The sequence below is a fragment of the Sus scrofa genome, chromosome 6, assembly GCF_000003025.6.
Source record: "Sus scrofa isolate TJ Tabasco breed Duroc chromosome 6, Sscrofa11.1, whole genome shotgun sequence".
NCBI classification, from domain to species: domain Eukaryota; kingdom Metazoa; phylum Chordata; class Mammalia; order Artiodactyla; family Suidae; genus Sus; species Sus scrofa.
The window spans coordinates 144,616,051-144,643,742 of record NC_010448.4 but is presented as its reverse complement, the minus strand read 5'-3'; the positions used below and the strand labels follow the sequence as shown (position 1 = coordinate 144,643,742).

General features: G+C 40.3%; 1 long non-coding RNA gene across 1 annotated transcript in view; it reads right to left on the bottom strand.

The window, feature by feature from the left end:
- Positions 1–27,692, bottom strand: part of LOC110261446 — a 130,564-nt gene that overhangs the window by 78,098 nt on the left and 24,774 nt on the right. The window contains exon 2 of the long non-coding RNA XR_002345529.1: positions 12,318–12,398. This is a non-coding gene — a long non-coding RNA (uncharacterized LOC110261446). The remainder of the gene's footprint in view (positions 1–12,317; positions 12,399–27,692) is intronic.

Below are 27,692 nucleotides of genomic sequence, written 5' to 3'. Positions count from 1 at the left end.
CCACTCCCCCACCTCAAGTCTATTCTGCAAGTCCATGATTTTCTTTTCTGTGGAAAGGTTCATTTGTGCCATATATTAGATTCCAGATATAAGTGATATCATATGGTATTTGTCTTTCTCTTTCTGACTTACTTCACTCAGGATGAGAGTCTCTAGTTCCATCCATGTTGCTGCAAATGGCATTATTTTGTGCTTTTTTATGGCTGAGTAGTATTCCATTGTGTATATTTACCACATCTCCCTAACCCAATCATATGTTGATGGATATTTGTGTTGTTTCCATGTCTTGGCTATTGTGAATAGTGCCGCAATGAACATGGGGTGTGTGTGTGTCTTTTTCAAGGAAAGTTTTTTGTCTGGATATATGCCCAAGAGTGGGATTGCTGGGTCATATATTTTTAGATTTCCAAAAGCTCTGTTTTTATGAATACTACTAATAATATAAACCTGTTCTTATTTTGTGGCTGCAATAGAATCTCCCTTCTATAAGAGGATATTAATGATAGTTATTTTTCTTTTTTAACTCCTTGTCCCTCCATTGTTTCTCTTCTACAAATTCCATTTTTATTGCTGTTTGTTAGTTTGCATCTTCAATATTTAGGTTACACTCTTTCTTCAAGGGTCTTTGCCAACTCTGAGTGGTCAGCACATATTTAAGAGCAGGACAGTAAAAAAGTAACTTGGAGGCTTGAAGGGGCTTTGTCATAGCTGGGTCAGATGGGGCTGATGGACTGGGGAAAGCCACATGGGTTCAATCTACCATTGTCAACCAGAAGAGAGAAAACCTCAGCAATGTCAGTATCCACATGTCTTTTCTCATGGAGTGGGCAGATAACTCATAGAAGGCTCATCTAGTCTCCAGCCTGGGGAACCACAGGCTGCCATCCAGCCTTTTGAGCACCTAGTGGGGAAGGAGGCAAGGGTTCTTGGAATTCAGTATGTGGATTTTCATAAAAATCTCCTGTTTTTAGTACATTATCCCTGCGTGGCATCTAGATGTCCCCAAATCCAGAGACTCCTTGGTTCCCTCTCTCCAGAGAGTCAATTTCTGTCTTCTAATTCTCTTATCTGTCAGCTTAGATAAGATAAGGGGTCTAAGGTCTAACTGTGTTGTAAACAGATTTTCAACCAGTCTTCTGGTTTTTCAACCACTCTCTGCTACCACCCACTCACAACCACACCACACATACACACACATCGACCCCTAGTGATGGCAATTCTCAAGTCACCCTGCAGTTCTGTGTGCCTGTCAACTTGCTTCTGCATTCTCCCATGGACAGGTTAGGGTTCAATGCTATAGATCATCTGTTAATTTCCCTTGATCATTTTGTTTTCCAGTTTCCAAGTTTTTGTTGCTTTCTTTTCCTCTACTGTTTTCTTTATACCTTTAAAAGAAAATTATCTTATTACCCTTATTATCTTTTTAATGGGGTTGAGGGATCAGGGGAAAACCACATGGGTTCAATCTACCATTGTCAACCAGAAGAGAGAAAACTTCAACCCCAAAAGATGGAGACAACAGAGACATGAATATCTTGACACGATGCTGCTGCCCAGGATTCAGAACCAAACATAGAACTTAGGTTTCTTAAATCATCTTTTTCTCACATGCAATTCTGCTAAAGCATTCTAGTACCAAAATTTATGAATGAGAAAAAGTAATAATAAGAATCAATACTTTTGACTACCTAATACGACCACATGTATAAGTCTGTTAGGGCTGCCATAATAAAATACCACACCCTGTAGGACTTAAACCGCCAAAATTTTCTCACAGTTCTGGAGATTAGGAGTCCAAAATCAAGGCATTGGCAAGTTCAGGTTCTCCTGAGGACTCTGTACTTGCCTTGCAGATGGCTGTCTTCTAGCTGTTTCCTCACATGGCCTTGCCTCTGTGTGCGTGCACCCTGGTGCCTTTCCTCCTTTTTATAAGGACACCAGTCTTTTAGGATTAGGATCCCACTTATATGAACTTCTTTAATCTGAATCCCCCCTTTAAAGACCCTATCTCTAAAAACAGTCACATTTTGAGGAAGGGACTTGGGGCTTCAGCATATGACTTTGGAGGGGACACAATTCTGTCCTTAATACCAGACATTGTTGTGTAACTTCATTTCTATTCCTTCACTTATTTCTCACAATAGCCAAGGGTTAAGTACTATTATTGTTACTATATATTGAAGAAATTGCTGTTCAGAGAACTTAAATAACTATTACCAAGGCTCTGTATGTAGCTAAAAGGGGCTTGTATTAATTTTCTATGTCTGCTATAACAAATTGCCACAAACTTGGTGGCTTAAGACTACACAGGTTTATTATTTTATTTTTTTAGTTTTGCTTTTTAGGGCCTCACCTGCGGCATATGGAAGTTCCCAGGCTAGTGGTCCAATCAGAGCTACAGCTGCCGACCTACACCACAGCTACGGCAATACCAGATCTGAGCCATGTCTGTGACCTATATCACAACTCATGGCAACACTAGATCCTTATCCCACTGAGTGAGGCCAGGCATTGAAGCCACATCCTCATGGATACTAGTCGGATTCATTAACCACTGAGCCATGATGGGAACTCTCCAGGTTTATTATTTTAAACTATAGTTGTGTAGTTCAGAAGTTTTGAAATGGGCCTCCCTGGGCTGAAGTCAAGGTGTAAGCATGCTACACCTTTTTTGGAGGCTCTAGGAGAGGATGTTTCCTTACCCTTTCTAGCTTCTAGAGGCTGCCTGCATTTCTTAGCTCATGGACTCTTCCTTCTACAAGTATAACCAGTGGGTCAAATTCTTCTCACATTGCATCACTTTGAATTTTTTGTCTTAAACGTGAAGGACCCCTGGAGTTCCCTGGTGGCCTAGTGGTTAAGGATTCAGCATTATACTGCTGTGGCGCAGGTTTGATCTCTAACCTGAGAACTTCCACATGCCAGGGACATGCCCCCCCACCCCCCAAAAAATTAAAGAACACTTGTGATCATATTGGCCTACCCAGAAATGCAAGTTAATACCCTATCTTAAGGTCAATGGATTAGCTTTTATTACTTTCCCTTTGCCATGTATGGTTATCATCCTATGCTGGTGCTAAATTATATTTCACTTTTTCAGTTTTTTCAATTTTATTGAAGTATTATTAATTTACAATTAAATTATACTTCACTTTAAATACTGGGAGGGAGTTTGGCCAAATGGAAAGAGGACCGATATCAGAGTTGGGATATGTGTGCCCTATTTTTGACTGTACCAATCTGTAGTTAAGTTTATCTTTGTCAAGATATATCATGTATGCTCTGCAACTTTTTGTGTTATGTTCCAGCTCCCTGTGGCAGTGGTTCTCTACCAAAGTGATGTGGCCATGCCTGGAGACATCTTTGCTTGTCACACAGGAGGAAGAGGTGCTACTGCTGTCTCGTGGGTCATAGGCAAGTCTACTGCTATGCACTGGGATGCACTGGACAGTCCCCACAACCATGAATTTTCTGGCCCCAAATGCCAATAGTGCTGTGGTTGAAAAACTCTGCCTGTTTGGGGGAAAATGGATTGCAGAGCTGCAAGAGAGGAAGACGGACAGTGGTTTCGGAGGCGATGGCCATGGTCCAGATAGAGATAATGGTGCTTTAGACTCACATAATAGCAATGGAAATAGAGAAGTAGTAGGATTTAAGATCTATTTTGGAGATAAAAGTGATAGGGCTTTGAGATGAATTGCATGTGGGAAGGGAAGATGGTGTCAAGGATGACTGACAAGTTGACAGTAATGACCTTCTGCATCGATGGAGATGCAGTTACTGAAATGGAGACTTCAAGAGGAATAATAACAGGTCATACCCAAATAGATCTCATTTTATGTCAGTTTCACCCTGAGTATATAGACTCATTCAATCCTCACAACAAGCCAGTGAGGCAGATAGTATTATCACCCCCTTTTATCAATAAAAATGGGGAGGTAGGAAAGGTCAAATAACTTGCCCAAGATCACCCAGCCAGTAATAAGTGAATTTTGAATGTATAATGTCCAATTCCAGAGTCTGTGCTCTTAATCACTGAACAATACCACCTTTCAGAAGAGCAGATCTGAGGAGAAAGACCAAATGTTTCCCCATATCTTCATGTCCTTCACCCCTAAGATCGGAGTACACTCTTGATGACTTTAACACTCCCCCGAAGATATACTCAACTCCCTTTTCTTATGATACTTCCACGGTATTCACAGGGCAACTGCCCCCACCTCCCAGCTTGAATCAATCAACTGCATGCTTTCTTTGCTCTTGGACCCAAGGTGCCAGACACTGCTGGAGGAGTCCACAATACTTGGGCAATTGATGTACTTACAGTCATGTTACCATGGTCCACAGAACCCTCAACAGCAAGTCATCCCTATGTTTCTGGAATGAGCTATTCCACGCTCTACATGGCTCTCTTCGATTTCACTCTGCTCAAGTCCATCTCTTACCCTGGACACTCAGGAGATAACCCTGGGCCCTATTTCCCCAAGCACTAGGTTGATACCCCCGGACACCCCCTACCTATAGACTGATCCATATTTCCACCTATCCTAGCCTCTTTCATCCCCAGATTCATGGAAAATACATCCTTCTTCCCAACAAGGTTAATCTACCCCTGATCTTGTGCTCAGGATTTGTCCTTCTCAGGGACCTCCTTCAGGGATCATCCCAACACCTTCCCAAATTTCTCACTGCTCTAACTTGTCCTGAACCTTCCCAGCATTTAAAGGTACTCCAAGTTAGGCTAAACACACACTGAGTATCACTCTCATCACAATTCTTGCTTAGTTGGTATCATATGTAGGAGAAGAATGTCTAGGGCCCTATGGTAAACTTGAATCCGCAAATCTTTTGGTTCTTTTGGGTACAAGGCAACTTTAAACTATATCTTTATGATCATCTCTGCCATAATTAAAAGTTGCTGATTTCTTGTCCAGTCCCAGACATTTTATTCAAGTCAAATCTTTTAGAAAATATCCAATATTTCTTTCTCAGAAAGAATAAATTTCATAACCATAAGGAGGAAAAAGCCAGAGCCACACTTTCCTTTGAGCTTTGATCTAATGCTGCTGTTCTGTCTTCACCCCCACCCCAGCCCCCTACCCACATCTAGTCAAATGCACGTGTGCAGGAGGTGAGATGCAGAGGAAGAACAAAGATTAATTCCATCAGTAAGGTGAGTGATGCAAGAAAAGGGCCAAGCTAATGATTCTTAAAGAGCACACATCTGTTCCTCCATTTGCTTAGTCATTCAAAAAGTGTTATTGAATTTCTGCGATGAGTCAGGCACCAAGGCAAACAAAAGCTAAACCTGTTTTGAATACCTGGTGGGGATGAAATGTCTTTAACAATAGTCATAAAAATACAGGTCCGCAATCCCTGAGTCACAGTCCTAAAGTACAAAGAACTCTGAAACAGAAATATTTTTCAGAAGTTTGCAACAGTTGTTTGACTGCAAACCTGACGAGACTGATCTGAAGCCATTTTTAGGCTTTCTCCCAATTACTTAAACTTATGCCATGCACTCAGATCTATCCCTGGAGAATATTAATGTGCTTAATTTATAACGTGCTGCCTCAGACCTGATGGGGGGTACTATGAATATGAAAATTCTCCATTCTGAAATGCTTCTGGCTACAAGAGTTTCTACGTAGGGATTACATGCTTATATAAAGAGAGGGGCAGGAATGGAAACAAAACATCGAGTACCTCACCGAGTACCAAATACCATGCTAATCATTTTAGAGGCATCTCTTTTTAAAACCTCAGGACAGCTCATGGAGGTAGGCATTGCATTGCAATCCCCCTTTTACAGAAGATCAGGATCCTGGGCCTCCACTAGGTTAATTGACTTGCAAGAAGAAGGGGCTTAGCCAGGATTCAAGCTCTTATCTGTTGATATATGCCTGCTGATTATGTATCAAACCACCCAGGAGTGACTGAGAGTTAAAATTTGTGCCTGAGCCTGGCTGGTCACTAACTCATATTGTGTCATAAAAGGCACCTGAGAAAAGAGCCGTAAAACCATATAGGCTCCTATGTTTAAAACAAACAAAACAAAATCCTAAAGGGACATGCGGAGGAGGCAGACAGGCATATTGCTTCAGGGGTTTAGGGACTACATCCTAGAGGAGGTGGAATCTGAGCTGATATTAAGGAGTTGGCAATCATTTCTCTGGTAAGCTGGTGTTTAGTCTTTTCCGCTTGATGGAAAACAGACTCCTAGAATGGATATGGCATCTGTTTTTGTGTGAAGTTTCCCTGGGGACCCTTCTCTGTTGTGCTCCATGAGTGTAGGCTGAGCCAGGGCTCATGGCTACGCAGAGGTAGGTTCCCTTTGGGGTCAGGAGTGGGCCTCGGGGCGTAGGCCTGTGTGTCAGGGCCAGTGGCACAGAATTTGAAGCTTAGCTTCTGGGCCACCTGCCAAAGAGGTGATCCTGGAGATCTCATACAGTAGATTTGATTTGAGCAAGAAGCTTGTCTTTTTCCTGAGCGATTGTATATCAAATTCCTTTCACATGTACTGGAAACAATGAAAAGGTTTTGTCTTGGCCTTTGGGAGCTTATAAGGGTCTAGCTTCCTATGGGACTTCCAGCAGACTGGTCTTTGCCTCCCTGGGGCATGGAAAAAGCTTCTATAGCAAGCGTCTCTGGAGGACCATGAGTTTTTTCACAGGGAAGGAGCCTGCAAATATGAAGGTTTGGCTCATAATCCAGTCTGGCAGAAGGCCGCAGCACATCTGTGTTGGGGTGGAGGGGGTGGGGCTAAGAGAAAGAGATTGTCTTTCCACCTGGTTTTTGGTGTTTAATGAGAAAGGGGACAAATAGAAAAATGACAAGCAAGTAGGACTCAGGCTATAGTCACAGCTGATTATAGGAAGAAGGGATCCCTGTGGTATAGTGCTATATGGGGTGGTCCCAACCAGGGCTGAACAGGCTGAAGTAGGGGGTACAGGATTATTCTAGATGGACCACAGGTGGATCTATCACTGCTTTTACCCTTTCTGTCCAATGAGGGCAAGGACCATGCATCATTAAGTTCCCTCCTAAACCTATAATTCTTTGTCTATAATTCTGTTTTTAATTTCACACTTAAAATATTTAAGTTATAAAGCCAAGGCAGGATATATCCAGATAATAGACATTATGACACAATTTTAACTCTCAGTTACTCCTGAGTGGTTTGACACTTATATCAGTACACATATATCAACAGGTAAGAGTTTGAACCCTGGCCAAGCCTCTTCCTTATGAAAGCTATTGAACCTCGTGGAGGACCAGAATCCCAATCTGTAAAATGGGAATTACAATGCCTGTGTCCCTGAGCTATCTTGAGGTTTAAGTGAGATGATGCCAATAAAGTGATTTGCATGGAATATACATATATATAATATATATACATATATACACACACACGAGATATATACTATATATAGTATACATTTATTAAAATGGGAGGAGGCAGAGAGAGGCAGCTGGGGAAAGGGTTTCATCAGAGGATCACTAAGTATTGTGCTGTCATAGGAAAACACGTGTGCGAAGGGTTAAAGTGAGATACAAGCCCTGCACTGAGCTGACCACTCTGAGCAGCAGCCCTAACCTCTAATGAATTTAATAAGCCCACCCTGTGATGGCAGCTGCATCTGCCAGGCTGGGGCAGAGTCAGCATTAGGTTTTGGCTGCCAGCCTAGGGATAATTATCACCTAGCCAATGAAAACGGGCTCACGGCGTGCACCTGTAATGGAAAAAGCACTAGGCTGTCTAGTTTCAGAGCTGACATGGAGTGCAGCCTCATTCCACCTCTGGCTTCTCCTGTTCTCACTCCAGGTCTCTTCTGTCCAGCAGTAAATGCTGGTTAATAACAACATCTCAGAGACAACATGGTGCCTTTGTGGCTCAGCACTCTCTCTTTGAGTCTGAGGCTTTGTCAGTGTACCATGCTCTTTCACAATTGGGGGTAGGGGATGGGATATCAAATTGGAGGGTGACCCTGAAAGCATGAAAGTGTGTATCACTACATTTAAATCTTTCATTTAAAAAATCATAAAACTATGTAAATAACAGCATGCTAATTTAACTGCAGGTCTGAGTAATGTTTGACCTGTTCACAAAAGTAGCCTGAGTATAAAGAAGATTTTAAGATGCATCTACTATTTCCCCAAACATATCCCCTCCATGTACCAGGGCAGTGCTAGAAGCAAGGGGTGCCAAATTGAGCTGGATTTGCCCTCTGCCCTCAAGGGGTTTATAGTGTTAAGGGGAGAGAGACATATAAAGAGATAATTATAATACAATATGATACAATGGTGGTGGGTCCTTTGACAGGTAGGGACAGAGGGTGCTGAAAACACATGGAAGAAATAATAAATGGATTTAGTGCTGTGTGTATGTGTGTGTGTGTGTGTGTGTGTGTGTGTAACATGCAAGCCTTCCCACAGTGAAGTTAAAGATGCGAGATGCACCTAAAACTTGAAGGATAAGTACACACCACTAGATGACAAGTGTGGGAATGAAATTCTATGAAGGTACAGAATTGCCAAGCCATAAGTAGACATTGTGGTGATATATACAGAGGAGAGGTTCATTTATTTGGCAAATGGTTATTCATCACTGTCATGTACCAGCAGCTACAAGAAGGCTGTTTCCCAGGAGTAAGAGGAATGAAGATATGGTCCTAGTTCAAAAAATATGCGCACCCCAATATTCATAGTAGCATTGTTTATAATAGCCAAGATATGAAAAACAACCATAGTGTCCATCAACAACAGATAAATGGATAAAGAAGATGTGAAGATGTGATTTATATATACATATGTGTGTATATGTATGCGTGTGCTATATATATATATATAAAATAAGAAAATACTACTCGTCCTTAAAGAAGAATGAAATTTTGTATTTTCAACAACATGTATGACCTTGGAGGGCATTATACTAACTGAAATAAGTCAGACAGAGAAAGAAAAATACTATATGATATCGCTTGTTTGTGGAATCTAAAAAAATACAACAAACTGGTGAATATAACAAAAAAAAGCAGCAAATTCATGAATATAGAGAACAAACCCGTGGTTACCACAGAGGGAGCACAATATATTGGCTGGGGAGTGAGAGATACAAACTGCTGGGTGTAAGATAGGCTCAAGGATGTACTGTACAACCCAGGGAATATAGCCAATATTTTGAAATAACTATAAATAGAAAGTAACATTTCCAAATTGCATAAAAACTTTTTTTAAAAAAGGAACATAGTCCTAGCCCTGAACGATTCTACATTTTGATTGGGGGGATAGACCAAAAATAAGTAAACACAGTCTTTTGAAATGCAAATTGTAGTCAAGTAAGTAGATAGATAATGTGGATTTAAATCAATGCCATGAAAGAAACTTAAAAAGAGCTGAGAGATCCTGCTGTATAGCACCGAGAACTATGTCCAATCACTTGAGATAGAACATGATGAAAGATAGTATGAGAAAGAGAGTGTGTATAGATGTATGACTGGGTTCCTTTGTTGTACAGCAGAAGATGACAGAATATCGTAAATCAACTATAATAAAAATTTTTTTTCATTGAGTAATAAAAAAAATGAAAAAAAAAGAAAATTAACACACCAAGTAAGAAAAGCCAAAAGATTATCTCAATAAATGCAGAAAGTGCCTCTAAAAAAAAATTTTTTTTCTTTTAAAAAGAGCTGAGACAGAATCACAGGGAGACACATGGGACAGGGTGTCAGCTCCTAGAGTAGCTGATGTTCAAGTGGGGACCAGAAAGGCAAGGGGGAGTCCCCATGAGAAGAGTGGTCAGTGTGCATCCAGACAAAAAGTATGGCGTGAATGAGGACCCCAGGGAGCAAAGACTGCTTTTTTTTTTTTTTTTTTTTGTCTTTTTGCTATTTCTTTGGGCCGCTCCCATGGCATATGGAGGTTCCCAGGCTAGGGGTCCAATCGGAGCTGTAGCCACCGGCCTACGCCAGAGCCACAGCAACGCGGGATCCGAGCCGCGTCTGCAACCTACACCACAGCTCATGGCAACGCCGGATCGTTAGCCCACTGAGCAAGGGCAGGGACCAAACCCGCAACCTCATGGTTCCTAGTCGGATTCGTTAACCACTGCGCCACGACGGGAACTCCGCAAAGACTGCTTTGACCAAGGCAATGCATGAGGTCACAAGAGTGGCACCAGAGAGGTTGCAGGGAACAACCCCACATCTTCCTACCCCCCACCGACCTCCTGATCTCATCTCTTCTGGTGCTCAACTCTTTTCTACTGGCATCCCACACACTCCCCATAAAACCAGAGTCCAATCATGCCCCACTGCCCTCTCCGGACCTCACTTTCCACTACTCTCCTCCTTGCTTGCTGCCCTCCTGGCACACTGTCTCTCTTGTTTTTGCTTGAACTCTCCAAGCATGTTCCCAAGTCAGACACTGGGACTGCTCCTCCTTCTGCTGGGATCACTCTGCCTGCCCCAACCACGCCATCACCAAAATTCGATCCCTCAATTCATTCTTGTCTCTCCTCAAATGTCATCTCATCAGAGAGGCCTGACCTGACCATTCCAGCTAGAGTAGGCACAACCTGTCCTGTCCCCTGACTTCATCTCCTTGCTCTGCTTTGTTTTCTGTAACACTTTATTCTCACCACTAGGTATCTTAGTATACATTTCCTTGTTTATTTGCATGATCTCATGAAGATAAATTTCATGAACTGTATGTGTTAGACCAGGGCTGGTTTCCCAAGTGTGTGACCTGCACTTGGTTTAAGTCCCTAATGCTGCTGTCTTGAAATACTTTATAAATATCTTTGAACTTGTGTGCAATACATACAGTCCAATGTTACGATGGGATATGTGCAGAAGACAAGTAGAGAGGAAATCTGGACAATAGCACACACATGCGGTGGTGGTCTAGCAGCAATGCCCACGTGCACAGTTGGCCTGGCCATTTGATGTGCATACAAACACCATGAGCCTGTTCAGGATGCTTTGGAATCTTGAGAGAGTGGCTAGGGCCAGGATGAGGCTCCAGTCACTGAGAGTGGCAGTACCAACAGCAGCAAAAGCAGCAGAAGCCAAAGATGAAGGAGAGAAGAGAGATTCCACACATGGGGGAGCAACTCCATGGCTCCTGGTGGGAGGCTGGCCTGCCCGTCTGTCCCTGGAGCTTGCCCTTAAGGCTTTGCACAAATATTAACTTTCCATTCTAAGTGCTAGACAGAAATTGTTTGTGCTCAGACTGTAAACTTTGTCAGCAAATAATGACAAAATAAAAGAAACATACATTGAAATTACAATAAAGCATATCCGGGAGTTATTATAATTCTTCAGAGTTTGAGATCCCTGAAATAAAGCTGCTGCAATATTATGAAGTAAATAATTACAAGCTTGGAAACAAAAATTAAATGTAAAGACATTACATTCAAAAGGAAAGGATGCCATTATCATATAAAGCTTCAGATGAACCAATTATTAACAAGGAATATAATTTTTAAATGACTGTTTCCTTCTAATTGAAGATACAGTGATAGAATGCAGAAATAGGCAGTTAAAATTATACACAAATCATGAAGTCAATTTCAGTTTCTCAAATGATAGCCATAAAGTCAAAGATAATATTAAAACACCATTGCATAAATTCATATTTAAAATTAATGTAAACTTACCTGAAATTCATTTGTATAAGGAATTAAATCTTTTTTAAAAAATTATTCTACAAGAATCACCAGCCCTAAATTTAATAACGTTTATATTTTAAAATAATTTGCTTGAAATTTATCCCCATTTGTCACAGCCTATGAAATATTTTTATCAGCTTATTAATAGGTGCATCAGCAGAAATATGTTTCTCAAAATTAAACTTTTTCAAACACTTGCAGTCTCTCATTTGCCTAGAGTGATTAATGTTTATTTAATTTTATTTATTGAAGTTGCTAAAAGTATAAATTTTGATGACCTAATAATTTAGTTTGCAGAAAAGTGATCCAGAAAAAAATCTTATGATCAAGCTATTACATTAATGTTCTTTACTATATTATATAAATTTATGATATACCAGAAATACTACTTTTTCAATATATAGGTTATTACTCATATATCAATGTTACTCTGGTTACATTTTATAAACAAAGGAAAAATTTTTATATTTTAGTACTTTATGTAAGTTTTAACAACACCTTTTCTCTGCCTTTTGAATAAGCTGCCCACCATTTTTATTTTGCACTGGGCCTCACTAATTATGTAGCCAACTTGGAGTCAGAATCCTAGAAGAAAGTAGAATGCAATTGCAATGGTTCAAGGAACTTTAATTAAGGAAATACTTACAGTGTGAGAAGAATTATCCAGCAAGGAACACCGAAGGAGCTGTAGACTAGTAGTGGTAGGAGGATGTTACCACACTTAGAGCTGTAAGAGCAAGAAGAGAGAAGTTACAGATTCTGGTGAGAGCTGAGGCCATGGAGAACTGACGACCTAGTAGCAGCTCATGGTCTGGAGAGATGTAGCCATAACCAGAATCCATGGGCCAAAGCCTTTAGAGTGAGGGGAAGAAATGCCCTCTCTCCTCTCACCTCTCAACTTCCAGTCTCCCACTGTACCTGCCATTGGCCAAACCCCTACCAAGAGCTAGAAAGCCAGGCAGTCTGTGTTGTGAAGTCTGCAAGAGGGCAGCCTTCTGGGGCATAGAGCAGGGCAGAGGAGGGCAGAGAAAGCATTGCTCTGTGTGTGTGTGGGAGGGGGGGAGGCATACAGAGGATGAGGATGTAGTCTGTTAAATCCACTGCTATATCCTAAGGACCTGGAACAGTGCCTGGCACATGATGAATGTTCAAAAAAATACCTGCTGATGAATGGAAGAACAAACTTCATATCTGCTATTAGTAGCACTAAAGAGTAGTAGCTTCCCATAAGACATCATTCCTTTCTTTATTATGAATGCTTTTCCCACTAATGTGCCTCACTCCACTGGGCAGGGTTAGCATGAGGCACCTCTGAAAATTCAGATGTCAGGAGCCCACAGTGTACACAGCTACCTCATAAAGAAAGCAGCTCAGTGGGCTCAGCTCTCCTCTGTACAAACTCCCATGGCTCAGGTAGTGCCCATGCAGTGAGCCCAACCCTGATTTCTCAGCCATGGCTCAGTGGGCCAGATCAGTATGTGATCATGTAGTAAGAAAACCCCCACCTCTGAGGGTCCTGGCAGGATGTCTGCCCAACAAGAGTGCTCCATGCTGAGAGAGAAGTCAAGCAAACCCTCCTCTGGGGGAAGCATAGCTACTGAGTGAGCAAAGCAGAACTAAGTCTTTTTTTTCTCTTTCAAGCTCTACCCTGAAGACTAGAAATTGGGCAGAAAAAGGTACTAGCCTTTGTGCAAACCTACTATGTGCCAGACATTTTGTAGTCATGAAAAGCTACAACTGCCATGTCGTATATATGATGTGACAAGTGTGAGGTCAAATAGCCAACAGGCTATGCATAGCTGAGTAAAAGCACAAAACGATGTCATCACTGAACTGCTGAACCAACACTAGCAATCACCGAGAGCAACAAATTTATTGTTATATGAAAAAAATACCCACATATTTGTTTCACCTAATGTTAGTTGGGTGTTCTCTTACTAGCAGCAATCCTAATGGATACGCTGGTTACTGTCCCAGGATACGATCCTTCTTTCCTCTGCCTATTTTTTTCTACTTTCATCTGCCATTGGCATTCATGGGTGCTCCTTCATTTCAATGGGAGCTCTTTCTGCTGATAAATTTGTGGGACTCTTGTATGGAATTCCATCTTCTCCTCTAGTACCCTGGAGTTGGAGGACACATGTGTTAAATGTCCAAGGCTACATTAAAGTTTAATACTCTATTTTGCTGCATTGAAATCATCTTTGTGTTACAAGTCTTGGATGAGTAACATAATTTTAGCTGTATGTATGTGTGCGCGTGCAGGCGTGCATGCACACCCACTCGTGCTAATTCCTAGAACAGAAGGCATTTGGCCTGCTGTTTACCTCTGGATTTATGAGGCACAATGCAGTGGAAATGTGGAGCCTAAATCTTAACAGCAGGGCAAGTTGAGATGGGAATATAAAGCACACAAGCAATCAATATGACACTTTTAAACGAGTTTTGTGAATGTGTGGTTGTTTTAAATTATCCTTGGAAGCAGGAGATAAAGGGAGAGAGCAGAAAGGCAATGAAGGCTGACGAATGGGAAAGCTGTCTCCTAATGAAAAGAAGCTGAATGTCCATGCTTTGTCTCCAGTGACCAAGGAAGGTTACCTATTACATTGAACCATATGAAATTGCTGATAATTGACTTTTTGAACCTATTTTATCTAAGATAATTAAGGCCACAATTACCAACTACCTAATTTTCAAAAAATGTAAAGAGGAATAATTTCTTAAAAACTACTTACTATTGTATAAGAAACACACGTTTTCTGAAGAGAAAAGAAAATGCACATATACATATATGATATAGCCACACATGTGCTTTCTGATTCTTAGAATTTTCATTGCTCTGGATACATTATCCACCTATTGTTGTATGCTGTCTACTTTATCCACTAGACCCATTACCATGTAGAGCATAGTTGTTTTAAATGCCCAGTCTGATAATTCCACCATCCCTGCCATAGCTAAGTCTGTTTCTGATAGTTTGTCTCTTTGAATTGGTTTTTTTAGTATGTGTTGTAATTTTTTTCTTGATAGCTGGACATGATATACTGAGTAAAAGGAACTGCGATAAATAGGCCTTTAGTAATGTGATGGAAAGGTGTGGTTGAAGGGGAAGTGTTGTATACTCTATGAGGTCTCGGTCTTTCAGTGAGCCTGTGCCTCTTAGACTGTGAGCTTAGCTGTCCTTATAAGTCCTCCCAGTTCCCATACTTTAGGTGAAGCAGGATGGCTAAAGAAGGCTGCAGTTGGGTATTTCCTATCTCCCAGCTTGGTTTGACTCTGGAAAACACCTGAATAGTTCAGGCTCTGTTAAAATTCTTTCTCTTGAAGGCAAGACTCATTAACAACAGAATGTTCTGGTATATTTCAAAAGGGTTCCTTTCCCCTTCCTCTTGTTGGAAACACAAGGGGATTTTTCTCCAGCAGTCAATGTGAGAACCTAGCTGAGATCCTGCAGGTAAAACTCATTAAAATTTAGGGACCTCCTACGACTGAGTTTCCCTGGAGGTTGTCTCTCTCAGGCTTGTCCACACTGAACCCCCAGTGATTCCTTAATTAAAGGTAAGTTTCTCCAACCTCAACACTAGTTCCCACAGAGGTTTTTGCCACAGTGTTTCTGCTCCAGTAAATTGTGATTCTCTGCATCTGCCTGTTTCTCCAACTTGAGGGGCAGTGGTTTTGCCCTGTGGCATCACATTTTTGACGGATTCAAGAAGGGCTCATTTCTCAATTTGTTTAGCTTTTTACTTGCGTTGGAGTGGCAGTTTCTAAGCTCCTTTTTTCCCCTCCCCCTTAGCTATGTTCATAGCAGCCCTATTCACAATAGCCAAGACGTGGAAACAACCTAAGTGTCTATCAACAGATGAATTAATTAAGAATATATGGTCTATATACACAATGGAATACTACTCAGCCATAAAAAGGAAGGAAATAATGCCATTTGCAGCAAAAGGGATGCAACCAGAGATTCTCATACTAAGCTGAACTGGAAACTAGAAATTTACATTCTTTTTAATAACCTGATTTTTTCCTTTGCAATATATTATGAGTATATTCTAGATCAGTAAATGTATTTTCAATATTTTGATACATACTTCATTGTATAGATAGACTACAACTGACTTGAGAACTAGTATAGCTTTATGGTTAAAAGCATAGTTTCTGGAGTTACACTGCCTACATTCATATTCACCTCTACTACTTAAGTGGATGATTGTGAGCTGGTTATTTCACCTCCTTATGTCTCATTTTCTTCATCTGCAAAATATGGATAGTACTAGTTCCTATGGCGTAGGGGTCTTGGGAAGATTAGATGGGTTACTATGTATGTAGAGTGTCTAGAATAGTGCCTGGCACACACACAGTACCTCTGTGAATGTCTTAGTTATTAACTCCTCTTCTGTTGTTGGATATTTTAGTTATTTTCAGTTTTTTCACTATGCTCCATAATCCTGTAATGTTTCTACTTAGATCAAAATTTTGGAGTACATCCTTAATTATATTCTCAGCATTCATATCAATTAAGACCACTCTGACTGCAAGTGACAAAAAAAATTCAACCTGAACTAACTTAAGCAAAATAGATAATAAATGGGCAATTAAATAATTTTTTTAGAGCCTCACCCATGGCATATGGAGGTTCCCAGGCTAGGAGTTGAATGGGAGCTGTAGCCGCTGGCCTGCAACACCAGATCCGAGCTGTACCTGCAACCTACACCACAGCTCATGGCAATTAACCCACTGAGCAAAGCCAGGGATTGAATCCACATCCTCATGTATACTATTCAAGTTTGTTAATCACTGAGCCATGACAGGAACTCCAACAGTTTGATAATTTAATAAATAAATAAAGTTATTAACTCATGTAACTGCAAAGTCTGGGGCTAGCGTTGATGCTTCTTGATCCAGATCTTGAATAACTTCTGGCAGGACCCAGTGCCTTTTCACCTCTCAACCTTGTCCTTTACCATACTAGCCTTATCTCAGGCTTCATGTGGTGACAAAATGGCCCCAGCCAAGTTCCTCTGTGTTCCAGTCCAGTGAAAATAGGGAAGGTTTTTTTCTCAGAATTGGATAAAAACCGTGTGCCTAGCTGACTCATAGGACCATATTGAGTCATGAGTCCACCCTTAAATCTGTGACTGTGACTGGATGGGTGGAAAGCATTGAGTGGCTTAGCTCTGAAACGAGAGATAGCAGTGCAACTCAAGTCATAATGGAAAAAGAGTGGTTCACAAAGGCATTTAAAATACAAAGGACAACAACAACAAATAAACAAAAGGGGGAAAGAGGTTGGGTGACCAAAAAAAGTAAAAAGATGACTTTTACTGGTTAATTTCTTAAATGCATATTTCCCTGTGAAAGAGAAAGTATATTTTAAAGACTTTTGATACAATCTTATTTCTTCAAATAGTTTGTACCAAGCTGCTTTCTTACTAAGAGTATAGATGAACCACTTTCTGGCACTATAGCCAACATTGGTGTTACCATGAGGAAATTATATTTCTTGATCTGAAACGCCAAAATTAAGCATAGAATTTCCATTTGTTTCTCTGTCAGTTGAATTGCATATTCTTAGTGTGTTATATTTTTATGTTCATTGACCAGGTATATTTATTCCTCTGTAAAGTATGGCATTTCATTAACCCTGTGAGAGACTATTGATTGTGAAACATACCATTATTTTTTGTACCACCAAGAAAAATTTCAAATATACCTTCTGGTACTAAACTATATTGAAAAAACCTATTTTCAGTTGAAATAGCTGCTCTGCCTTTAGAGGTGCTAAAATATAGAAAATGTGCATTCTGGAATCAGTGAAATGTGGTACCTATTAATGTTCTCATCTTTTTCTATTACACAGTCTTCTTTTACTTATTGAATTTGTTGGTGATTTATTATAGATATTTTCCTGGTTATCATTCCAATTAGAATTTTAATTATGGTAGTTTTTATAAATATCAGGAAGTTAGTATTTTTATGAATAGGATCTATCAGTCAGGGCCTGGCTCAGATCTCAGGTGAGGGCCTGCCTGCAAGAGACATTATCTTTTTAGAGCTACATTTTCTTATCTGTAAAAGGATGGCTTTAGATTAAATGATTCTGTGATTTCTTACTTTGTCAATATTCTGGGAGACAACTGATGAGTAATAAACTTAGGTGCTAGAGATTATCTCCTTTTTGATCTTGCCTATTCATACTCAAAAGAAACCTTAAAAGACAGGGGCCATGAGAAGGAGCCAGAGAAATGAGTCACCCTTATAATCTTTAAACTCAGTAGTTAACCCTTGAGGACAGAAAAAACAACGAAATTACAACCAAATACTGAACAACCTTCAATCAAATGGACTGGAAACTTTCAAAAAGATATCCTACTCCAGAAGACAAAGAGGAGGCCACAAAAAAAGGTAGGAGGGGCGATTACACTACATAAGCAACCCCATACCTGCCAGATGGGAAGCCCACAAAAACTGGAAAGTAACTGTATCACAGAGACTCATCTAAAAGAGTGAGAGTTCTGGAGTTCCCATCATGGCTCAGTGGTTAATGAATCCGACCAGGAACCATGAGGTTGCGGGTTTGGTCCCTGCCCTTGCTCAGTGGGTTAAGGATTCGGCGTTGCCATGAGCTGTGGTGTAGGTTGCATGGGTCCTGCGTTGCTGTGGCTCTGGCATAGGCCAGCGGCTCTGATTTGACCCCTAGCCTGGGAACCTCCATATGCCGCAAGAGTGGCCCAAGAAAAGTGGCAAAAAAAAAAAAAAAAAGAGTGAGAGTTCTGAGCCCCACATCAGGTCTCCATGCCTGGGAACTGGATTGGGAGAAAGAGCCCCCAGAGCATCTGGCATTGAAGGCCAGAGGGGCATGTGTGCAGGAGCTTCATGGGACTGGAGGAAACAGAGACCTCATTCTTGAAAGGCATACACAGGCTTTCATGTGCACTGGGTCCCAGGGCAAGGCAGAGGTTCCATAGGAACCTGGGTCAGACATGACTGCAGTTCTTGGAGGATCTCCTGAAAACAGAAGGTGACTGTGGCTTGTTGTGGGTGAAGGATATTGGAGGCAAAACTTTCAGGAATCAGCATGTAGTCCTCTAGAGGTGGCCATTTTGGGAAAAATGTGGCCCCACCCATCAGGGCTGAGAAGTTCCAAACCAAAAAATAATCCAGGAGGGATCACAGCCCCACCCATAAGTAAACAGGCTGCCTAAAGACCCCCCCAATCACAAAGCCCCCTCTAATCTCACTCAGAGACAAAGTCCCAACCACCAGAGAGATGGGAGTCAGTCCCATCTACCAGTGGGCAGGCACCAGTCCCTCCCATCAGGAAGCCCTCAGCAAGCCTCTGTACTAACTTCAGCCACAAGGGGGGCAGACATCAGAAGTAAGAGAGTCTACAACTCTATTGTCTGCAAAAAGGAGAGTACACCGAAAACATATAAAAATTAAAAGGCAGAGAACCATAAATCAGATAAGGGTGCAAGGAAAAAAACCCAGAAAAAGAGCTAAGTGATCTGGAGATTATCAGCCTCCAGGAAAAAGGCTTTAGACTAATGATGCTGAAGATGATGCAAGACATTGGAAATAAACTGGAGGCAAAAACTGATAATTTACAGCAAACATTGAGCAAAGAAATACAAGATTTAAAAAAAAGAAATACAAGATTTAAAACTTAAGCAAGAAGAGATGCAAAATACAATAACTGAAATAAAAAAGTCACCAGAAGCAACCAACAGCAGAATACAGGAGGCAGAAGAATGAATAAGCGAGGTGGAGGACAGATTAGTGGAAATTATGGATGTAGAACAGAAAAGAGAAAAAAGATTGAAAAGAAATGAAGACAGTCTAAGAGAACTCTGGGACAATGTTAAATGCACCAACATCCGTATTATAGGGGTGCCAGAGGAGAAAAGAGAGAGAGAAAGAGACAGAAAAAAATATTCAAAGAGATAATAGCTGAAAACTTCTCTAACATGGGAAAGGAACCACTCACTCAAATCCAGAAAGCACAACGAGTACCATATAAAATAAACACAAGGAGGAACACCCTGAGACACATATTCATCAAACTGACCAAAATTAAAGACAAAGAGAAAATATTGAAAGCAGCTAGGGAAAAGAAACAAATAACACACAAGGGAACCCCATAAGGTTATTGGCAGATTTTTCAGCAGAAACTCTGCAGGCCAGAAGGGAGTGGCATGATATACTTAATGTAATGAAAGGAAAAAAACCTCCAACCAAGATTATTTGACCCAGCAAGGCTCTCATTCAGATTTGAAGGAGAAATCAAAACCTTCACAGATAAGCAAAAGCTGAGAGAATTCAGCAACTCTAATCCAGCCTTACCACAAATACTAAAGGAGCTTCTCTAGGCAGAAAAGAAAAGGCCACAACCAGAAACAAAAATACCACAAATGACAAGGCTCACCAGTAAAGGCATATATGCAGTAAAGATAGGAAATCATCCATACACAATTATGCTACCAAAATCGGAAATTGTAAGAAGAGGAGGGTGCAAATGCAGGACACTGGAGATGCACCTGCAATTAAGAGACCAACAACTTAAAACAATCTCATATATATCTATAGACGCCTATATTCAAATTTTGGGGTAACTGCAAACCAAAAATCTAAAATTGATATACACAAATAAGAAAAATCATCTCAAACACAACACTAAAGATAGTCACAAACCAGAAGAGGAGAGAACAAGAGAAGGGAAGAAAAAAGAGCAACAAAAACAAGTCCAAAACAGTTAATAAAATGGCAATGATAACATACATATCAATAATTACCTTAAATGTAAATAGACTAAACACCCCAACCAAAAGACATAGACTGGCTGAATGGATACAAAAACAAGATCCATATATATGCTGTCTTCAAGAGACCCACTTCACTTCTAGGGACACATACAAATTGAAAGTGAGGGGATGGAAGAAAATATTCCATGCAAACAGGAATCAAAAGAAAGCTGTGGAGTTCCCGTCGTGGCACAGTGGTTAACGAATCTGACTAGGAACCATGAGGTTGAGGGTTCGATCCCTGCCCATGCTCAGTGGGTTAATGATCCAGCATTGCTGTGAGCTGTGGTGTAGGTCACAGACGTGGCTCGGATCCTGCCTTGCTGTGGCTCTGGCATAGGCTGGCAGCTACAGCTCCGATTAGACCCCTAGCCTGGGAAACTCTACATGCCACGGGAGTGGCCCAAGAAATGGCAAAAAGACAAAAAAAAAAAAAAAGTTAAAAAAAAATAAAGTTGGAATAGCAATACTCATATCAGACAAAATAGACTTTAAAATAAAGAATATTATAAGAGACAAGGAAGGACATTACATAAGGATCAATCCAAGAAGAATATATAACAATTTTAAACATATATGCACCCAACATAGGATTACCTTAACATATAATGCAACTGCTAAAAGCCTTAAAAGGAGAAATTGACAATAACACAAAAATAGTAGGGGACTTTACTACCCCACTAACAGCAATGGACAGATCATCCAGACAGAAAATCAACAAAGAAACACAAGCCCCGAATGAAGCATTAGACCCAATGGACTTAATAGATACTTATAGGACATTCCATCCAAAAGCAGCAGAACACATATTCTTCTTAAATGAACAATGGATATTCTCTAGGATTGATCACATTCTGGGCCACAAATCAAGCCTCAGTAACTTTAAGAAAATTGAAATCATATCAAGCATCTTTTTCAACCACAATGATATACAACTGGAAATCAACAACAAGAAAAAAAAAACTGCAAAAAAACAAACATGTGGAGACTAAACAACATGCTACTAAACAACCAATGGATCAATGAAGAAATCAAAGAGGAAATTTAGAAATACCTAGAAGCAAATGACAATAAAGATATGACACTCCAAAACCTATGGGATGCAGAAAAAGCCATTCTAAAAGGGATGTTTATAGCAGTACAAGCTTACCTCAGGAAACAGGCAGCTAGAGAAAGAACAGACAAGACCTATAGTTAGTAGAAAGAAAGAAATCATAAGGATCAGGGCAGAAATCAATGAAATAGGAAAAAAACCATAGAAAAGATCAATGAAACAAAAACCTGGTTATTTGAAACAATCAAAAAAAAAAAAACTGATAAACCCTTAGCCAGACTTATCAAGAAAAAAAGAGAGAGGATTCAAATCAAACATTAGAAATTAAAAAGGAGAATTTACAATGGACATCACAGACATGCAAAGGATCATATGACAATACTATGTGCAACTATGTGCCAATAAAATGGAAAACCTAGAAGAAATGGACAAATCCTTAGGAAAGTGCAATCTTCAAGACTAAAACAAGACAAAATAGAAAAGATGAATGGACCAGTCACAAGTACTGAAATTGAAACTGTGATTAACAAACTCCCAACAAACAGCCCAGGACCCGATGGCGTCACAGGCAAATTCTATTGAACATTTAGAGAAGAGCTAATACCAATCCTTCTGAAACTATTCCAAAATATTGCAGAGGAAGGGATAATCTCAAACTCATTCTATGAGGCCGCCATCACCTGGATACCAAAACCAGACAAAGATACCACAAAAAAAGAAAACTACAGTCCAATTTCACTGATGAACATCGATGCGAAAATCCTCAACAAAATACTAGCAAACCACAGCCAACAATACATTCAAAGGATTGTACATCATGATCAAGTGGGATTTATCCCACGGAGGCAAGGGTTCTTCAATATCCCCAAATCAATCATTGTGATACACCACATTAACAAACTGAAGAATAAAAACCATATGATCCTCTCAATAGACACAGAAAAAGCCTTTGACAAAATCCAACACCCATTTCTGATTAAAAAAAAAAAACCCTTCAGAAAGTGGGCATGGAGGGAACATACCTCAACATAATAAAGGCCATATATGACAAACCCACAGTTAACATCATTCTCAATGGTGAAAAGCTGAAAGAATTCCCCCTGAGATAAGGAACAAGACAAGGATGTCCACTCGCGCCACTACCATTCAACATAGTTTTGGAAGTCCTAGCCACGGCAATCAGAGAAGAAAAAGAAATAAAAGGAATCCAAGTTGGAAAGGAAGAAAGAAAAGTACCACTATTTGAAGATGGCATGATACTATAGCTAGAAAATCCTGAAGATGCTACCAGAAAACTGTTAGAGCTCATCCACGAATTTGACAAAGTTGCAGGATACAAAATTAATACACAGAAATTGATGGCATTTCTATATACTAACAATGAAAGATCAGAAAGAGAAATTAGGGAAGCAATCCCATTTACCATCACATCCAAAAGAATAAAATACCTAGGAGTAAACCTACCTAAAGAGACAAAAGGCCTGTACTCTGAAAACTATTTGACACTGATGAAAGAAATCAAAGATGACACAAATAGATGGAAAGATGTACCATGCTCTTGAATTGGAAAGAGTTAATATTATCAAAATGACTATACTACTTAAGACAATCTACAGATTCAATGCAATCCCTATCAAATTACCAAGGACATTTTTCACAGGACTCGAACAAAATATTTTAAAGTTTGTTTGGAAGCACAAAAGACCCAGAATAGCCAAAGCCATCCTGAAAAAGAAAAATGGGGCTGGAGGAATCAGGCTCCCTGACTTCAGACTATACTACAAAGCTATAGTCATCAAACCATATGGTACAGGCACAAAGACAGACATATAGATGAGTGGAACAGGATAGAAAGCCCAGAATTAAACCCACACACCCACAGCCAACTAATCTATGACAAAGGAGGCAAGAAGATACAATGGAGAAAAGACAGCCTGTTCAATAAGTGGTGCTGGGAAAACTGGACAGCCACATGTAAAAGAATGAAATTAGAACACTTCCTAACACCATACTCTAAAATAAACTCAAAATGGATTAAAGACCTAGATCTAAGACCAGATACTATAACACTCTAGAGGAAACATAGGCCAAACACACTCTGATATAAAACCACGGCAATATCTTCTCACATCCACCTCCTAGAGCAATGTCAATAAAAACAAAAATACAGAAGTGGGACTTAATAAAACTTAAAACTTTCTGCACAGCAAAGAAACTCTAAACAAAGTGAAAAGACAACCCACAGATTGGCAGAAAATATCTGCAAAGGAAGCCACTGACAAGGAATTAATCTGCAAAATTTATAAACACCTTCTACAGCTCAATACCAAAAAAACAAACAACACCATCAAAAAATGGGCAGAAAGAGTTCCCGTCGTGGCTAAGTGGTTAACGAATCCGACTAGGAACCGTGAGGTTGAGGGGTCAATCCCTGGTCTTGCTCAGTGGGTTAAGGATCCGGTGTTGCTGTGAGCTGTGGTGTAGGTTGCAGATGCAGCTCGGATCTGTCTTATGCCGGCAGCAACAGCTCCGATTCGACCCCTAGCCTGGGAACCTCCATATGCCGTGGGAACGGCCCTAGAAAAAGGCAAAAAGACCAAAAAAAAAAAAAAATGGGCAGAAGATCTAAACAGACAATTCTCCAAAGAAGACACACAGATGGCCAAGAAACACATGAAAAGATGTTCAACATCACTCATATTTAGAGAAACGCAAATCAAAACCACTATGAGGTATCACCTTACACCAGCCAGAATGGCCATCATCAAAAAGTCTACAAACAATAAATGCTGGAAAGGGTGTGAAAAAGGAAACTCTATTGCACTGTTGGTGGGAAGGTAATTGGTGCAACTACTGTGGAAAACAGTATGGAGATTTCTCAGAAAACTAAAAATAGAATTACCATGTGATCCAGCAATCCCACTCCTGGGAATCTATCCAGAGAAAACCATGACTCAAAAAGATACATGCACTTCAATGTTCATTGCAGCACTGTATACAACAGCCAAGAGGTGGAAACAACCAGCCTATAGTGTAGGCTGGCAGCTGTAGCTCTGATTAGGCCCCTAGCCCATCGACAGAGGAGTGGATAAAGAAGATGCGATACATATATACGTAATAGATTATTACTCAGCCATTAAAATGGATAGAAATAATGGCATTTGCAGCAACATGGATGGTTAGAATTATCATGCTATGTGAAGTCAGTCAGTGAGACACCAACATCCTATGCTATCACTTACATGTGGAATTTAAAAAAGACATAATGAACTTCCTTACAGAACAGATCCTGACTCACAGACTTTGAAAAACTTATGCTTTCCAAATGAGAGAAGTTGGGGGGTGGGAGAATGGGCTGGGGGTTTGGGATGGAAATGCTACAAAAGTGGTTTGTGATGATTGTTGTACAACTATAAATGTAATAAAATTCATTGAGTAATTTAAAAAAAAGTTAACCCTTGAGGACATAATGGTGAAATCATACTGGACACAGTAATAGAAATGGAAACTCTACTCAAGTAACATGAACAATCTGATGTAATACCTGCCTCTCATTAGCAGCATCTTTTTTTTTTAAACCCCAGATAATGTTCCATTTGATTTTTCCTAACAGGCACCTAAATCTAACTACTGCCTTGTAAGAAAGGAATCTGAAAGAAAGAAGAAGGAATACAGTGGCAGCACAGTAACTTGTTTATTCACTGAATGAATATTCATCAATCATGTTTTCATTAAGCACTCAGTGTTCCAGACACTGTGTTTAGACCTGTTAAGGTCCAGTCATTGTCTCTTCTCTCCGAGTGGGTGATAGATATAAACAATCCTGCAATGGATTATTCAGGTATTGAAATAGAAACCTTAACTAGATATTGTGGGGATACATGAGGAAGCACTTCATTCCTCAAGGATACGCAAGAGAGGCAGAGAATCACTGAGACAGGTTCCACAGTGAGATGCAGAGGTGGAAGAATATGTCCTCAGAGGATACAGCAAGAGCAGAGATGTAGGCTCTTGACACAGCCTGGAGGGGCTACAGGTCTAAAATGTTGGTGTGAGGGGGCAAGACAGAGGTCGCAGAGGTGGTAGGCTCATGAAACATAATAAAGTCACTTTAGGAGTTCTCATTGTGACTCAGCAGAAACGAATCCGACTAGGAACCATGAGGTTTCAGGTTCGATCCCTGACCTCACTCAGTGGGTTAAAGATCGGCATTGCTGTGAGCTGTGGTGTAGGTCTCAGACGCGGTTCGGATCCCACCTTACTGTGGCTATGGTGTAGGCTAGCAGCTGTAGCTCTGATTAGGCCCCTAGCCTAAGAACTTCCATATGCCAAGGGTACAGGCCTAAAAAAGCAAATAAATAAATAAATAAAATAAAGGCACTTTAAACCATGTTTTTAAAAATGACAAAAAAAAAAAAAAAAACAGGTTGGGGGTTCCCGTCGTGGCTCAGCAGTAATGAACCCAACTAGTATCCATGAGGATATGGGTTCAATCCCTGGCCTTGCTCAGTGGGTTAAGGATCTGGCGTTGCCATGGGCTGTGGTGTAGGTCACAGACTCGGCTCAAATCCCGCGTTGCTGTGGCCGGCAGCAACAACTCCGATTAGAACCTTAGCCTGGGAACCTCCATATGCTGTGGGAGCAGCCTTAGACAAAAGAGGCAAAAAGACAAAAAAAATATATAAAGGATGAGTGGATGGATGGATGAGACTATGTTGGGAGACTATAGAGACACTATAGAGTTTATTGAATTCTCAAAACAGTCCCACAAAATAAGTACTTTTCTTATATACAGAAGAGAAAATTGGGACTCAGGTTTTAAAAATCTTGGATCACACCGATGATCAACAGGAAAGATGAACTATAAATCCCGGACATCCGACCTCAGAGTCTAGAGTCTTAAACACTCAAAGGATACCAGCTTTCTCCCTAGTTCCCCCACCTAGCTAAAGAGAAATATCTTTTAACTGGAAGAAACAGAAAACCCAGTGGGAAAAAAAATTAGCATTTCGCCCTTGAAATATGGACTGGATTTGGCAGCAGAAATGGGGAAGCCTGGGTTGGGTTGCCAGATTTATCAAATAACAACATTGGATGCACAATTAAATTTGAATTTCAGATAAAAAACAACAGTATTTTTAGTATGTTTTCATTATATAGCTTGCTTCAATCAGGCCAGAATTTTCACTCTCCCATGTAACTTTTCACCTACAAACTTCATGGCTCATGCTATTCATCTCTATAGGACACCCTACTCTTTTTTTTTTTTTTTTTTTTTGCCAATCTTAATGGGAAAAAAAATCCATCCTTCAAGGTTTACCCATATTCACTCTCACTTGTTCAGCATTTTCCCACCTCCACAATGCATTCACTTGGAGGAACTTGTTTATCAATTACCCTTGCTAGGAAGCACAGGATGTGTTATTATTAGCCCCTTTGTGCAGATGAGAAAACTGAGGCTAAGATCCATGTTACACAGGTCATTCATCAACATAACTGGGACTTTAGGGTCTTGTGACAGTGATTTTTATTCTTTTCCCACTAACACACACCAAGCCCAATCTCAGGCCTTCCTTCTTGACTCTCAGTGCACAGGTATTTCTCCCTCTTCTTGGCCTCATAATTTGGCTCCCGGCTTAAAGTCTACTCTTATTGCTCAAAATGTGTGAGTCTTATTTTTCCAACAATATTAAGTTCTCTGGAGACAGGAATCTGCCTTGTATGACATTTCCCCTTCCCCTCTTCATACATACCAAAGTCCCAATGATGAACTTTCCCCAAATCCTATGGGATAGTCTTAAAAAGCCACTCAGGTCTGAGCTCTGCAAACCTCCATGAGTTCTTGGCAGGGTGAATCGTCAGTTCTTGTGACTAAAATTGTCTTTTGTTCTTCATAGAAAGCCAGAAATTGCCTGTCTCCAAAATGTGGTCAAATATTCCTTCTTGATATTTCCAGGTTAGTGGTTTCATCCAGACAGACATTCCCCATTCACTAAAGAAATGTCCAGAACAAAGAGCCAAGGGCTAGACTGATTTATCTAATTGTAATTCATTCTTGCATCATTATTCCACAACACAATACTTAGGGACATCTGCAATGTGCCAGGCATTGTGTCAGGCAGTGAGATGAAAGATGAGACAGACATGGTCTTTCTGCTCAAGGAAC